Source organism: Hylobates moloch, unplaced genomic scaffold (assembly GCF_009828535.3).
Source record: "Hylobates moloch isolate HMO894 unplaced genomic scaffold, HMol_V3 SCAFFOLD_1, whole genome shotgun sequence".
Taxonomy (NCBI): domain Eukaryota; kingdom Metazoa; phylum Chordata; class Mammalia; order Primates; family Hylobatidae; genus Hylobates; species Hylobates moloch.
In genome coordinates, this window is record NW_026652276.1 from 127416985 (window position 1) to 127429946 (window position 12962).

General features: G+C 40.6%; 1 long non-coding RNA gene across 1 annotated transcript in view; it reads right to left on the reverse strand.

Annotated features, from left to right (window-relative positions):
• Positions 1 to 824: 824 nt before the first annotated feature.
• LOC116812521 (uncharacterized) overlaps positions 825 to 12962 on the reverse strand; it is an 83165-nt gene continuing 71027 nt past the window's right edge. Inside the window, exons 3-4 of the long non-coding RNA XR_004370721.2 lie at positions 4970 to 5068; positions 825 to 1191 (exon numbers count right to left, since the gene is read on the reverse strand). This is a non-coding gene — a long non-coding RNA (uncharacterized LOC116812521). The remainder of the gene's footprint in view (positions 1192 to 4969; positions 5069 to 12962) is intronic.

Genomic DNA, 12962 nt, shown 5'->3' on the forward strand with positions numbered 1-12962 from the left:
TCCTGCAAGGGCCATGCACCTCTCAGAACCAATGTGACATTGTCCAGCTGTCCCCTCTGGCCCAGAATATCAACCTAGAGGAGTCTGCTATGCTGGATACCACTCCAACACAAGGGCCTGGCAGCAGTCCCACTGGCCTTTGAGTACCCCTCAGGGCCTATGCCAATCTGTCCATAACATGATAAATAATCGTGGCTCTCTGGGCACTACCATGTTGGATTGCCAGTTTACATTGATGGAGCCTTGACTGGTGGGTGTGGAGGCAGCCTTCAAGAGGGTCACCTCCCATAGTTTTATTAAATTGGAATGAAGATACTCTGCCTTCTGTTTTCCCCAGAATCACTACCCGTCCCTCTGGTTGTCTGCCCCTGCCTTTTTCTCCATTTCTTCTACCAGATATTGTGTGGCTAGAAGAGGCAAATTTATCTCTACTTCCCTTCTGCATCCATTGGGATTCCCATGTTGTATCTTGTCCCCTTGGCAGATGGGAACCTTGCAGATAAGGAGACCTAACTTAGGAAGAATTTATGATTGTCCTCATTACAAATTAACTTCCACAAATTCTTCTTTCACATGTTCTTGGCTATTCTTATCCATTTACTCTTCCAGTAGCAGAATCTAGAAGACTTACAATTCTGGAATATAGTTCTTTCTATTAGACCTGTTACCCTTTGAGGCAACAGGCAGTCACTTAGAGTGGCCCAATTCTGTAAGATAAACTCCACTGTGACAGTACTGGGGACATCTGCAAGAGCTCCTTGAGTGTCATAGCTGCTATAAAAGAATCTCATATTTGGCTTAGAAGAAAAGGATATGATATTCACCAGAGCTGTTCAAGATGTTCTGGCTTTCTCTCTTTCTGGATGGAAGAAATCACATCTTCACCTGCTGGGAATTAGCTGTGGTCATGAGACTTGCTTTGGCCAAGGAGATACAAAGGCTGATTCTGGCCAGCCATTGGGAGCCACTTTGAGCTTCACCATTGCCTTGGTGTACCCTTCCAATATCTTAGGCAATGTTCCAGGTGGAGGCTGCTCTACCAGCTGGGATCCTGGCTGGGATCCTGGATGGAGAACATCACTCAGTGGAACCCCACATGACCCTCAGTAGACGTGTGGCATGAGTGAGAAATAAACCTTAGTCTTTTGAAGCCTCTGAGATTTGATATAGTTTGTTACAGCTGAGCCTATCCTGAATGAAGAGAAGAATAAGAAGCATGGTGTTTGGTATTTGTGCATATGCAACCACGAACAAGTACCACAGCCTCCACCCAACTCAATCCTTTTTTAAAATTTACTGTGCCTCTTTTAAAATTATTTTATACGTATTAAAAACAGATAAGTCCAAATTCACTCTTTTTTTTTTTTTTTTTGAGACAAGGTCTCACTCTTGCCCAGGCTGGAGTGCAGTGGTGCAAGCATGGCTTACTGCAGCCGTGAACTTCTGGGCTCAAGCGGTTCTCCTACCTTAGCCTCCTAAGTAGCTGGGACTACAGGTGTGCACCACTGTGTCTGTCTAACTTTTTAATTTTTAGTAGAGACAAGGTCTCCCTATATTACCCAGACTGGTCTGAAATTCCTGAACTCAAGAGATCTTCCTATCTCAGACCTATAATCCCAGCACTTTGGGAGGCCTCCCAAAGTGCTGGGATTATAGGTGTGAGCTACTGTGCCCAGCCTTCAAAATCACTCTTATCAGAAAATTGAACCCTTTTGCATTGTTGATGGAAATGTAATTGGTACAGCCATTAAGGAAAACAGTATGGAGTTTCCTTTAAAAATTAAAAAATAGAACCACCATATGATCCAACCATCCTACTTCTGAATATATGTCTGAAAGAAATGAAATCAGTATTTCAATTCATGTTCATTGCAGCATTATTCATAACAGCCAAGATATAGAAACAACCTAAGTGTCCATTTACAGATAAATGGATAAAGAAAACATGATGTGTATATATACATATATACGTGTGTGTGTGTGTACATATATATACATATATACACATATATACACATACACACACACACACACACACACACACATATATATATGTATGATGGAATATTATTCAACCATAAAAAGAAATAGCCTGCTATTGGTTGACATCACGGACAAACATGGAGAGCATGATACTGAGTGAAGTCAGTGAGACATGGAAAGACAAATACTGCATGATCTCACTCATATGTGGAAAAGACAGTAGAAATCGAGAGTGGAAGGGTGGTTGCCAGGAGCCAGTGGTGAGGACAATGGAGAGGTGTTGGTTAACAGGTACAAAGTTTCAGTTAGAAGATGAATAAGTTCTGGAAGTCTAATGGTGGCTATAGTTAATAATACTGCATATTTAGCTGAAGTTCGAAAGATTTAAAGTGTCCTCAAGACACACACACTCACACACACACACATACACAAAGGGTAACTGTGGGTGGTGATGGACATGTTAATTAACTTGATTGTGGTAATCATTACACTATACATACGTATCGCAAATCATCATGTTGTAACCTTGAATACATATGATTTTTAGTTGTTGGTTAAACATTTTAAAATAAAAAAAACCAAAAGCAAAAAGTCATCAATTGAAGAAATAGTCTAAAACAAGGACTGTGGAAAATGAACAACTGCCACAGAGAAAGAGATGCTCTGCATCCTCCCCTCCTGCTCCGTGCTTGCCTCCACACTTCCTAACAAACACGGAGCAAGGAGTGCTCCAGGCACAGACGCAGCTTCCCCTGGCCAATACCCATCGAGATCCTGTCCTGCCTCTCGCCCTGCCCTATCAGACCCTCCTGACCAGTGTAGGGAAAAGCCTGAGGGACTCTTAGTCATTCTGTTTTTGGAATGTGGAATTGAGAGCTAGCTGGTCCCAAGCACGCAGCCCTCTGCGCCTTCTCACTGGGGCCTCACGTTGTTTTCTAGCCAAACAGCGCACAGGAATTTTTAAGCACCCCCCTCCTCTATCACAAAGCCTGTGATTCCTTTAAAGAATTTCAAAGCAAAGCATCTTTCTAGTTAAAAAGCCCAAACTGAAATGTGATGGCATCTAAATGTCTTTAACTATCCCCAATTATTAGCCCTTTTCCTGCCAGGCCCTCCCATCTGCCTCTATGCCTAGAAAGAAGCTGCCTGCTACTTCATCCCCGTTTTCTTTTCTTTTTCTTTTTCTTTCTTTCCTTTTTTTTTGAGAAAGAATCTTGCTCTGTTGCCCAGGCTGGAGTGCAGTGGTGTGATCTTGGCTCACTGCAAGCTCCGCCTCCCGGGTTCATGCCATTCTCCTGCCTCAGCCTCCCAAGTAGCTGGGACTACAGGCACCCACCACCGCACCCAGCCAACTTTTTTGTATTTTTTAGTAGGGACGAGTTTTCACTGTTAGCCAGAATGGTCTTGATCTCCTGACCTCGTGATCCGCCTGCCTTGGCCTCCCAACAGTTGTCTTATTTTTAAGGGATTTATCTTTTGGTCACTATATATTATTAGATTGGTGCAAAAGTTATTGTGATTTTTGCCATTAAAAGTAATGTACTTTTGTACTAATCTAAAATAAATATTATTTATTCCAAACTTACTTAAAAGAGGACTCAAGGAGGACAAGAAAGATGTGTTTGTATTTCAGATAAAAAAGGAAATATATGAGGCCGGGCACAGTGGCTCATGCCTGTATTCCCAGCACCTTGGGAGTCTGAGGTGGGAGAATCACTTGAGCTTAGGAGTTCGAGACTAGCCTGGGCAATATAGGGAGACCTCATCTCTACAAAAAGTAAACAAAAAAAAATTTTTCTTTTAAACTTTTAAGCCCAGGGGTACATGTGCGTGTTTGTTACATAGGTAAATGTGTGTCATGGGGGTTTGTTGTACAGATTATTTCATCACCCAGGTATTAAGTCTAGTACCCATTAGTTATTTTTCTGATCCTCTCCCACCTCCCACCACCCGACTCTCCAATAGGCCCCAGTAGGTGTTGTTCCCGTTTATCAGCCATGTGTTCTTATCATTTAATTCCCACTTATAAGTGAGAACAGGTAGTAGTTGGTTTTCTCTTCCTGCGTTAGTTTGCTAAGGGTAACAGCTTCCAGCTCCATTCATGTCCCTGTAAAAGACAAGATCTTGTTCAAAAAGTACAAAAATTAGCTGGGTGTGGTGGCACGTGCCTGTAGTCCCAGCTACTCAGGAGGCTGAGGTGGGAGGATCACTTGAGTCCAGGAGGTCAGAGCTGCAGTGGGCCCTTATGGCACCACTGCACTTTAGCCTGGGCCACAAAGCAAGACCTTGTCAAAAGTAAGGAAGGAAGGAAGGAGGGAAGGAAGGAATGAAGGAAGGAAGGGAATATATGAAAGGCTGAGCAAAGTAGCCCTCAGCCAGAATGAAAAAGTGACATGAATGTACACCGTGAAATATTTTCTTCTTGCTGGATGTGGGCCAAAACCTGATTTTCCTAAAAATGTCTTTAAAGTGTCATAGTATCCATAGAATTAAATAAAATTAGTTCAGGAAAAGAATAACTATTTCTTATAGCGAGACTAAAGACAATTTCCCCAGGGCTCCTCACAGAAACGAGACCGAATAAAAAAATGACAGTAGGCCGGGTGCAGTGGCTTATGCCGGCCTGTAATCCCAGCACTTTGGGAGGCTGAGGCAGGCAGATCACCTGAGGTCAGGAGTTCGAGTCCAGCCTGGCCAACATGGTGATACCCTGTCACTACTAAAAAAATATACAAAAATTAGCCTGGTGTAGTGGTGTGCACCTCTAATTCCGGCTACCCGGAAGGCTGAGGCAGGAGAATTGCTTGAACCCAGGAGGAGGAGGTTGCAGTGAGCCAAGATCGTGCCACTGCACTCCAGCCTGGGTGACAGAGTGAGATTCTGGCTCAAAAAAAAAAAAAAAAAGACCGTATCCTTTTTCTATACATGTGACAGATTTCACAGAGTGGACACTTATATTTCTCTTAATATAGAATGATGATAACACCTGTGATTTCACTCTGGTAAAACACCATGGATAGTATGTCCTATCCAGGAACTCAGCTCCCAATCAGCTGGCTTGATGCAACAATGAAATTCGAAGTATCTGTAAGGGAAAGATTAGCCCTCCATGAATTCCTGTTTATGTGGCCAAGCTTCAGAAAGGCGTAGGGCAACAATGAATTTGCAAGTATCCCTGTTAACTAAACATGAACTACAGATATATGTGGCTAGTGAAGTGCAGAGCCGTATGTTCTTCGTAGCCAGCCTGCTTCATACAAACAATAAAATGGGATTGGGGCGAGGGACAGTTCACCAAAGAAATCTAACTAACTGGTTAAGAAAAAAAAAAAACAAAAAAAACGCAGGCTTTCTTAGTGCTGGTGGTCACATAAGCTGGTATAATATTGTTGTTGGGCATTTTGTTAATAGATAGACATACATCTTTGATCTTGCAATTCTATTTCTAGATTGTCACCTAAGGAATTATTTAAGAGTGTGTGCAAATATTAATGATAATGATATTTGTCCTAAAAGAATGAAAACACTGTAAATGTCCACCTCTAAATTGTGGTACCTGCATGTAATGGAATACGATTCCACTATTAAGTATGACGTCTTAGATGAACACACATGGGTATGGTCAGTGTTCACTATACATTGCTAAGTTTTATATAAAACAGTTTACTAAAGAATACAAGTATAATAATAGTACTAGTGTGTTGTTATGCTTGTGTAATAGTTATTTTTAATATCAGATTTTTTTTCCTTCTACATACTGCTTCCCACAAAGCCTTTTGAGTCCCATTCCTTTTTTCTTTAACTGCATCAGATCCCATATATGTCTAGTCACTTTCAATTATCAAGTATTCTCCAGTTTAAATTTCCAATCTCAATCCAACTCCAATGTCATCACCTGCCCCCTGGGTGTCAGCTTGAGACATTTGGAAGGTGAAGGGAGGGCCTGCTTCGCTTCTTAAGAGGAGGAGACAAGAAAGAGCTTCTTTTTCCTTGATGATTTGGTCATGGTCACAGTCGTCTGCTTGCTGGAGTCTTTGCTGCTCTGGCTAAAATACACTGACAGCGCTGCCCTCTATGGGGTGGGTATCCAAACGCAGACCCTTCGAGGGCCCCCAGCGGAGGCTCACTACGCCTGCCAACTGCACACTTCCCTGATGTGGTAGATCCACCCTTCCACTCCCTGTCAATTCCCACCATGCTCAATCACATGGGCTTTCCTCCTGGTTACCCTTCTAAGTGGGGCAAGATGAGCTCTACTCAGGTCCCTTCTGCGGTTTCCCCATGAGCACACAGGAGGCACAGGCCTTCAGGACATGCCAGTGCCACTGTGCAGACGCAAGCGGCCCCACTGACACCCCCTCTTGGTACCCTGCTCTCTCTCTTATGTTCATTTCCTTTTCCAATTAGGCAGAGTCAGGCAAGCCAGTCCTCCACCTGAATAGATATCCAAGTGGAGCATAGGCCAGTCATTCCTTGTTGCAAATACTCCCAAGCTGCTTCAGTAATTCTCTTGGAGCTGCCCCACTTGACTTTGAAGAGGAAAGTGCATGACCACCTCACCAGACAAAAAGACACACACAAAATTATTCCTACTCTACATCTAAATAACCTACAAAGCCAACAATCTCAATACTTCCGCCTTCCTCTGCTTACACAGACTCTGAAGGAAGGAGCATTGGGATGGTGCCTGGCCATGGGGGTGAGGATTCTGTCACCTCTTACTAAGTCTTGGGATACAGTGTCTAGTCTCAGGGATTGACTCTTTGTCTCATTAGGGGATCTTAGTGCTTTTTTTTGTTTTTTGTTTTTTGTTTTTAATTTCAGCATTGGAGCTTTAGGTAAATTTCAGGAAAAAAATGGAAAAGGCTTCAAATATCTTAAAAATAGAAACATACTTATACACGGCCCCAGAAAGAGTTTTGAAGCTATACATCAAAGTGTTAACATTTCCATAGTAAAATATGAGTTTTATAATTTTTTGCCTCTTTGTGGCCTACATGTTTTAATTTTTCTATCCAAAACCTGTTTTGGTTTTATAATGAAGGGGATACACAAACATTATTTTTATAAAAAAAAAAAAAACTATTCATCCCGAAAGGTAAAAGGTTAAATAAGTTGTAGTATATCTATCCAATCAAATACTACTAAGTAATAAAATGGAGCAAATTACTAATAGAAGCAACAACATAAATCAATCAAAATATATTATGCTGAAAAAAAAATCTGACACAAGGAGTTCATCATTTGTATGACTTTATTTATATGAGATTCTAGACCAGATAAAGCTCATCTATAGTGATACAAATCAGATCAGTGATTGCATAGATGGGAGGGTTGGGAAGACTGACTGCAAGGGGGTCAAGGAAGCTTTCTGGGGTAATGGAAATGTTCATGTCTTTATTGTGGTTAATTGGGGTAGACACTTGTCTAAACTCATTAAATTGTATACTTAAAATTGAGTGCATTTTTTAAATTTTACTTTAAGTTCTGGGATACATGTGCAGAATATGCAGGTTTGTTACAGAGGTATACATGTGCCATGGTGGTTTGCTGCACCTGTCAATCCATCACCAGGTTTTAAGCCCCACATGCATCAGGTATTTGTCTTAATGTTCTCCTTCCCCTTTCTTCCACCCTCTGACAGGCCCCGGTGTGTGATGTTCCCCTCCCTGTGTCCATGTGCTCTCATTGTTTACCTCCCACTTATGAGTGAGAACATGCAGTGTTTGCTTTTCTGCTCCTGTGTTAGTTTGCTGAGAATGATGGCTTCCAGCTTCATCCATGTCCCTGCAAAGGACATGATCGTTCTTTTTTATGGCTTCATAGTATTCCATGGTGTATATGTGCTATATTTTCTTTATCCAGTCTATCATTGATGGACATTTGAGTTGGTTTCAAGTCTTTGCTATTGTAAATAGTGCTGCAACAAACATATGTGTGCATATGTCTTTATAGTAGAATGATTTATAATCCTCTGGGTATATACCCAGTAATGGGATTGCTGGGTCAAATGGTATGAGTGCATTTTATCATATGTAAATTACACTTCAGTAAAGTTGATGTTTAGAAAAAGTTTTGGTTTTGTTTTATTTTTGGAAAATCAGTGAGATTTCAGAGCTAAAACTATGAAACTCTTAGAAGAAAACATGGGATAAATCTTTATCATCTTAGCTTTGGCAGTGTTTTCTTAGATATGACATCAAAAAGCATAAGGAACAAAAGAAGGACAGATAAGTTGGATTTCATCTAAATTAAAAATTTTATGCATTGAAGGATACTATCAAGAGAAGGAAAAGATAATCCATAGAATGGAAGAAAATATTTGTGAATTATATGTATGATAGGGTCTATTGTTCAGAATACATAAAGAGCATTTACAACTCAATAACAAAAAGTCAAACCAGCCAATTAAAAAGCGGTCAAAAAACTTGAAAAGACATTTTACCAAAGAAGTTATCCAAATGGCCAAGAAGCACATGAAAAGGCATTCAAAATCATTAGTCACTAGGGAAATGCAAATCGAAACCACAATGAGCTACCATTTCACACACACTAGGATGGCTGTATGAGTACAAAAAGGAAAACAAGTATTGGGGAGGATGTAGAGAGACTGGAACTCTCATACATTGCTGGTAGAAATGTAAAATGGCACAGCTGCTGTGGAAAAGCTTAGTGATTCCTCAAAAAGTTAAATATAAAATTACCACAAGACACACGCAATTTTACTCCTGGGTATATGCACAAAAGAACTGAAAGCAGAAGTTCAAGCCAAAACTTGTACACAAATGTTCACAGCATATTATTTACAAAAGCCAAAAGGTGGAAACAATTCAAATGTTCATCAACAGATTAACAGAGACAAAATGTGGTATATTCATACAATGGAATATTATTCAGCCACAAACAGTGAAGTTCCGATCCATGCTACATCATGAATGAAGCTTGGAGACACTAGTCAAAATGAAAGAAGCCAGATACGAAAGGTCAAATATTGTGTGATTTCATTTATATGAAACATCTAGACTAGATAAATCCATAGAGACTGGATGCAGACTGGTCGTTGGCAAAGGCTGGGGGGCAGGGGAGTGATTACTTAATGCATAAGGAGTTTTTTGGAGAGGTGATGAAAATGTTCTGGTGATAGTGGTAATGACTGTACAACAGTGTTAAGGTACTTAATGCCACCGAATTGTGCACTTTAAAAGGTTTGCATTAAAAGTGCACCTTGTGATTAAAATGGTAAATTTCGAGTTAGGTGTATTTATCACAATAAAAAAATAGTCAAATGTTACAGTGAAACTATCACATATGTTTCACCCCTCCTGTTATCATGTGAAAGAACTTCCTCAGAGTTATACTGCTGGCTTCCCAGGCTTGGTTCAGTCCCTTCCTGAGGAAGGTGTTTCTCAGGGCACTCTCCACCATGGACCTGCTCCTGCTCAGCACGCCCTGTGACTGGCTAAGTCGGCCTCATTCGGGGAGAAGTCTCAGCAAGACCATTTGTCCTATATCTAAACCATGTCACCCAGACTCGTTTTTATTAATAACAAAGCTAGCGCATTGGTCTCATCTGGATTCTTCATCTGTCTGTCTGCATTTCCGATGTTAAGTTGAAGTTGGGTGGCAAGAGGAATATTCTTCATTGAAATCTCCCCCGACCACTCTTCCTTGGCACTCAAACCCCAGGAGACAGAGAGTTTTAAACCATAATGCATGGCCACAATTAACCTCTAAACTGCTTAAAGTATGTGCAAGGAAACCCTCACCTGGGCCATTTTAAAAAGGATCAAGCCAGAAAAAAAAAAAAAAAAAAATGAACATCTATCTTTGAGCACTGAAACTTCCTGGGGTCCAAGCTAAACTTATAAAATGTGGCTTGTATAATCAAATACGTCAGGCTACTCCAAGTGGTTTATTAATTATAAACTAGTTAAAACTATGGAGACATTTAGAAAAAAACATTTTAATCTCCTTATCATTCCGTGTTTTTCTTCATTCCTCTCTATTTTCCTCCTTTACAATTTGTCACCCTTATTTGAAGAGTATGACTTCAGGGTGTTAATATAGGATTGTGAAGGCAAAATAGCATTTAGAATTGAGAAATAAGTTATCTGCTTTTCTGCAGAGAATTGCTAAAACGAAGAGAAAACAAACAAAAATAAGTTCTTAATAAATCAATAAATATGGTATCACTCTTTTAATGTTGAGAACTTCTTATTGGAATTCACCAGTGTGTTTCAAAACAAACCAAAAAACAAAAACAAAAAGAAAAAACACTCACATTTTTTAAAACTAATATCTGATTGGATGCTTTTAAAATGTTTAGTTTCACACCAAATGGCCTATAGAAAACTTGAAAAGAAATAGTATAAATAGTGTCAAGAAGAGTTAAAGAGTTCCCTTACCTTCATGGGAAGATAAGATTTGAAGAAAGAAAAGTATGATTGGCAATAAAATAAATGCCTTGAAACATCTGAAGAGCTTTTGCTGAGGGAATAATGTATTATAGTCTTTGTTTCTTTGGTCATCATTATTTAATTTTCTCCTAGAAAAGCAATGGCTGCTTTACACTGAGAATCACTAAATATAAGAGTGAATTCTCAACAGTGGCTGGAGAGTTTGAGAACAGATGGTTGGTGTCAGAGGGACATCACATTCTGATGGCTTGGTGCAGGCTTGTTGAAGGCATGGATGAAGCAGATTGGTTGACTTCCATTCTGTCCTCTAATTCTGTTAAGAATGTTACCAGCTGCTAAAGGGATGCCCAGTGGGCTGAAAGAAGAGAGTAAGACGGCAGCCTAACTGCCCCCAGAAAATTTTATTTTGTTTTCTTATAATAACAATTCTGGTTGCTATGACTATGTTCTTTACACCTGGGGATTTTTAGTACTCCTATCTGTAATCCACATGAGCTCTAATTTTATATTCTGTAATGAACTGTGCCCTCTTTCTAAGACAGGACTGTGATTCCACATTCCTGTCATAGATACAATGTGTATGAAAGTGTTAGTAACAAATGGGCTATACACACTGATACCAGTCGGATTCTCATGCCTAACATTAAGTATGACAAGCTGTGTCCCTAGACCTCACTGAAATAAAAGTGGAAAAACCCAAATTCATATGGTTAGGAAAGATATAATTTGTCCCTGTACAAGTTATTTTTTTTAAGAACCATAATGTCTATCAAAATTAGCGATGACCATAGCCTTCTGTGCAGGAATTCCTCTTCTAGGTATTTATCCTGGAGAAGAATCCATATGTTTATACAACAGGGTTTATTGAAGTGTTATCTGTTACTCTGATGAATTGACAGCAAACTTAACAAAATGAAATGGTAAATTTTCTGTGGTATAGTCATCCCATAAAATATTATACAATAATGGCTGGGCATGGTGGCTCACGCCTGTAATCCCAACACACTGGGAGGCCGAGGTGGGTGGATCACCTGAGGTCAAGAGTTCGAGACCAGCCTGACCAATATGGTGAAACCCCATCTCTACTAAAAATATAAAAATTAGCTGGGCATGGGGGGCATGCACCTGTAGCCCCAGTTACTCAGGAGGCTGAGACAGAATTGCGGGAACCCAGGAGGCGGAGGATGCAGTGAGCTGAGATCGCGCCACTTTACTCCAGCCTGGGTGACAGAGCGAGACTCCCTCTCAAAACAAACAAACAAACAAAAATTACACAATAATGACAAAGATGGAGGTAGAGCTACGTATTTGGACATAAAAGATATCTTAGATATATTGCTAAATGAAAAAGCAAGTTTCACAAAGACACGAAGAGCATGATTCCACTTGTGTAAAAAACAGAAAATAAAACCAAACTATATAGCAAGATTCAGACTTAAGAATGTTTGAAAACTCCCAATGTGCCCATCACTGTAACAATGACTTTATATATACTATCTCATTGGAAACCCACAATTGCTTCTTAGAAAGTGAACTATTATTATCCACATTAGAGATGAAGAAAGTGAGGCGCAGAGATTAAGTAATATATTCTCCAAGGGGAATAATGTAAGTAAGTGAAAATACATAGAAAGAATCCAAGACAGGGCTTGGTGCAGTGGCTCACACCTGTAATCCAAGCACTTTGGGAGGCTGAGGTGGGTGGATCATGAGGTCAGGCGTTCAAGATCAGCCTGGCCAAGATGGTGAAACCTCGTCTGTACTAAAAATACAAAAAAATTAGCTGGGCACGGTGGCAGGCGCCTGTAATCCCAGCTACTCAGGAGGCTGAGGCAGGAGAATCGCTTGAATCCAGGGGCTGAGGTTGCAGTGAGCCGAGATCGTACCACTATACTCCAGCCTGGGTGACAGAGTAAGACTCCATCTCAAAAAAAAAAAAAAAAAAAAAAAAAAAAAAAAACACTTTGGGAGGCCAAGATGGGCGGATCACTTGGTCAGGAGTTTGAGACTAACCTGACCAACATGGTGAAACCCTGTTTCTACCAAAAATACAAAAAATTAGCCGGGTGTGGTGGTGCATGCCTGTAATCCCAGCTACTCAGGAGGCCGAGGCAGGAGAATCGCTTGAACCCGGGAGGCGGAGGTTGCAGTGAGCCGAGATCGCGCCATTGCACTCCAGCCTGGGCAAAAAAAGTGAAAACTCCGTCTAAAAAAAAAAAAAGAAAAAGTCCAAGTCCAAGTCCAAGACAGGCTATATTAGTCCATTCTTGCACTGCTATAAAGAAATACCTGAGACTGGGTAACTTATAAAGAAAATGAGTTTAATTGGATCGTGGTTCTGCAGGCTCTCCAAGAAGCATGGCTGGGGGCCTCAGGAAACTTACAATCATGGCAGAAAGTGAAAGCAGGCACCTCATATGGCCAGAGCAGGAGGAAGAGAGAGAAGAGGGAAGTGCTATGCACTTTTGAACAACCAGATCTCATGAGAACTTGCTCACTATTATGAGAGCAGCAGGAGGGACCTCTGCCCCCATGATCCAATCACTTCCTATGAAACTCCTC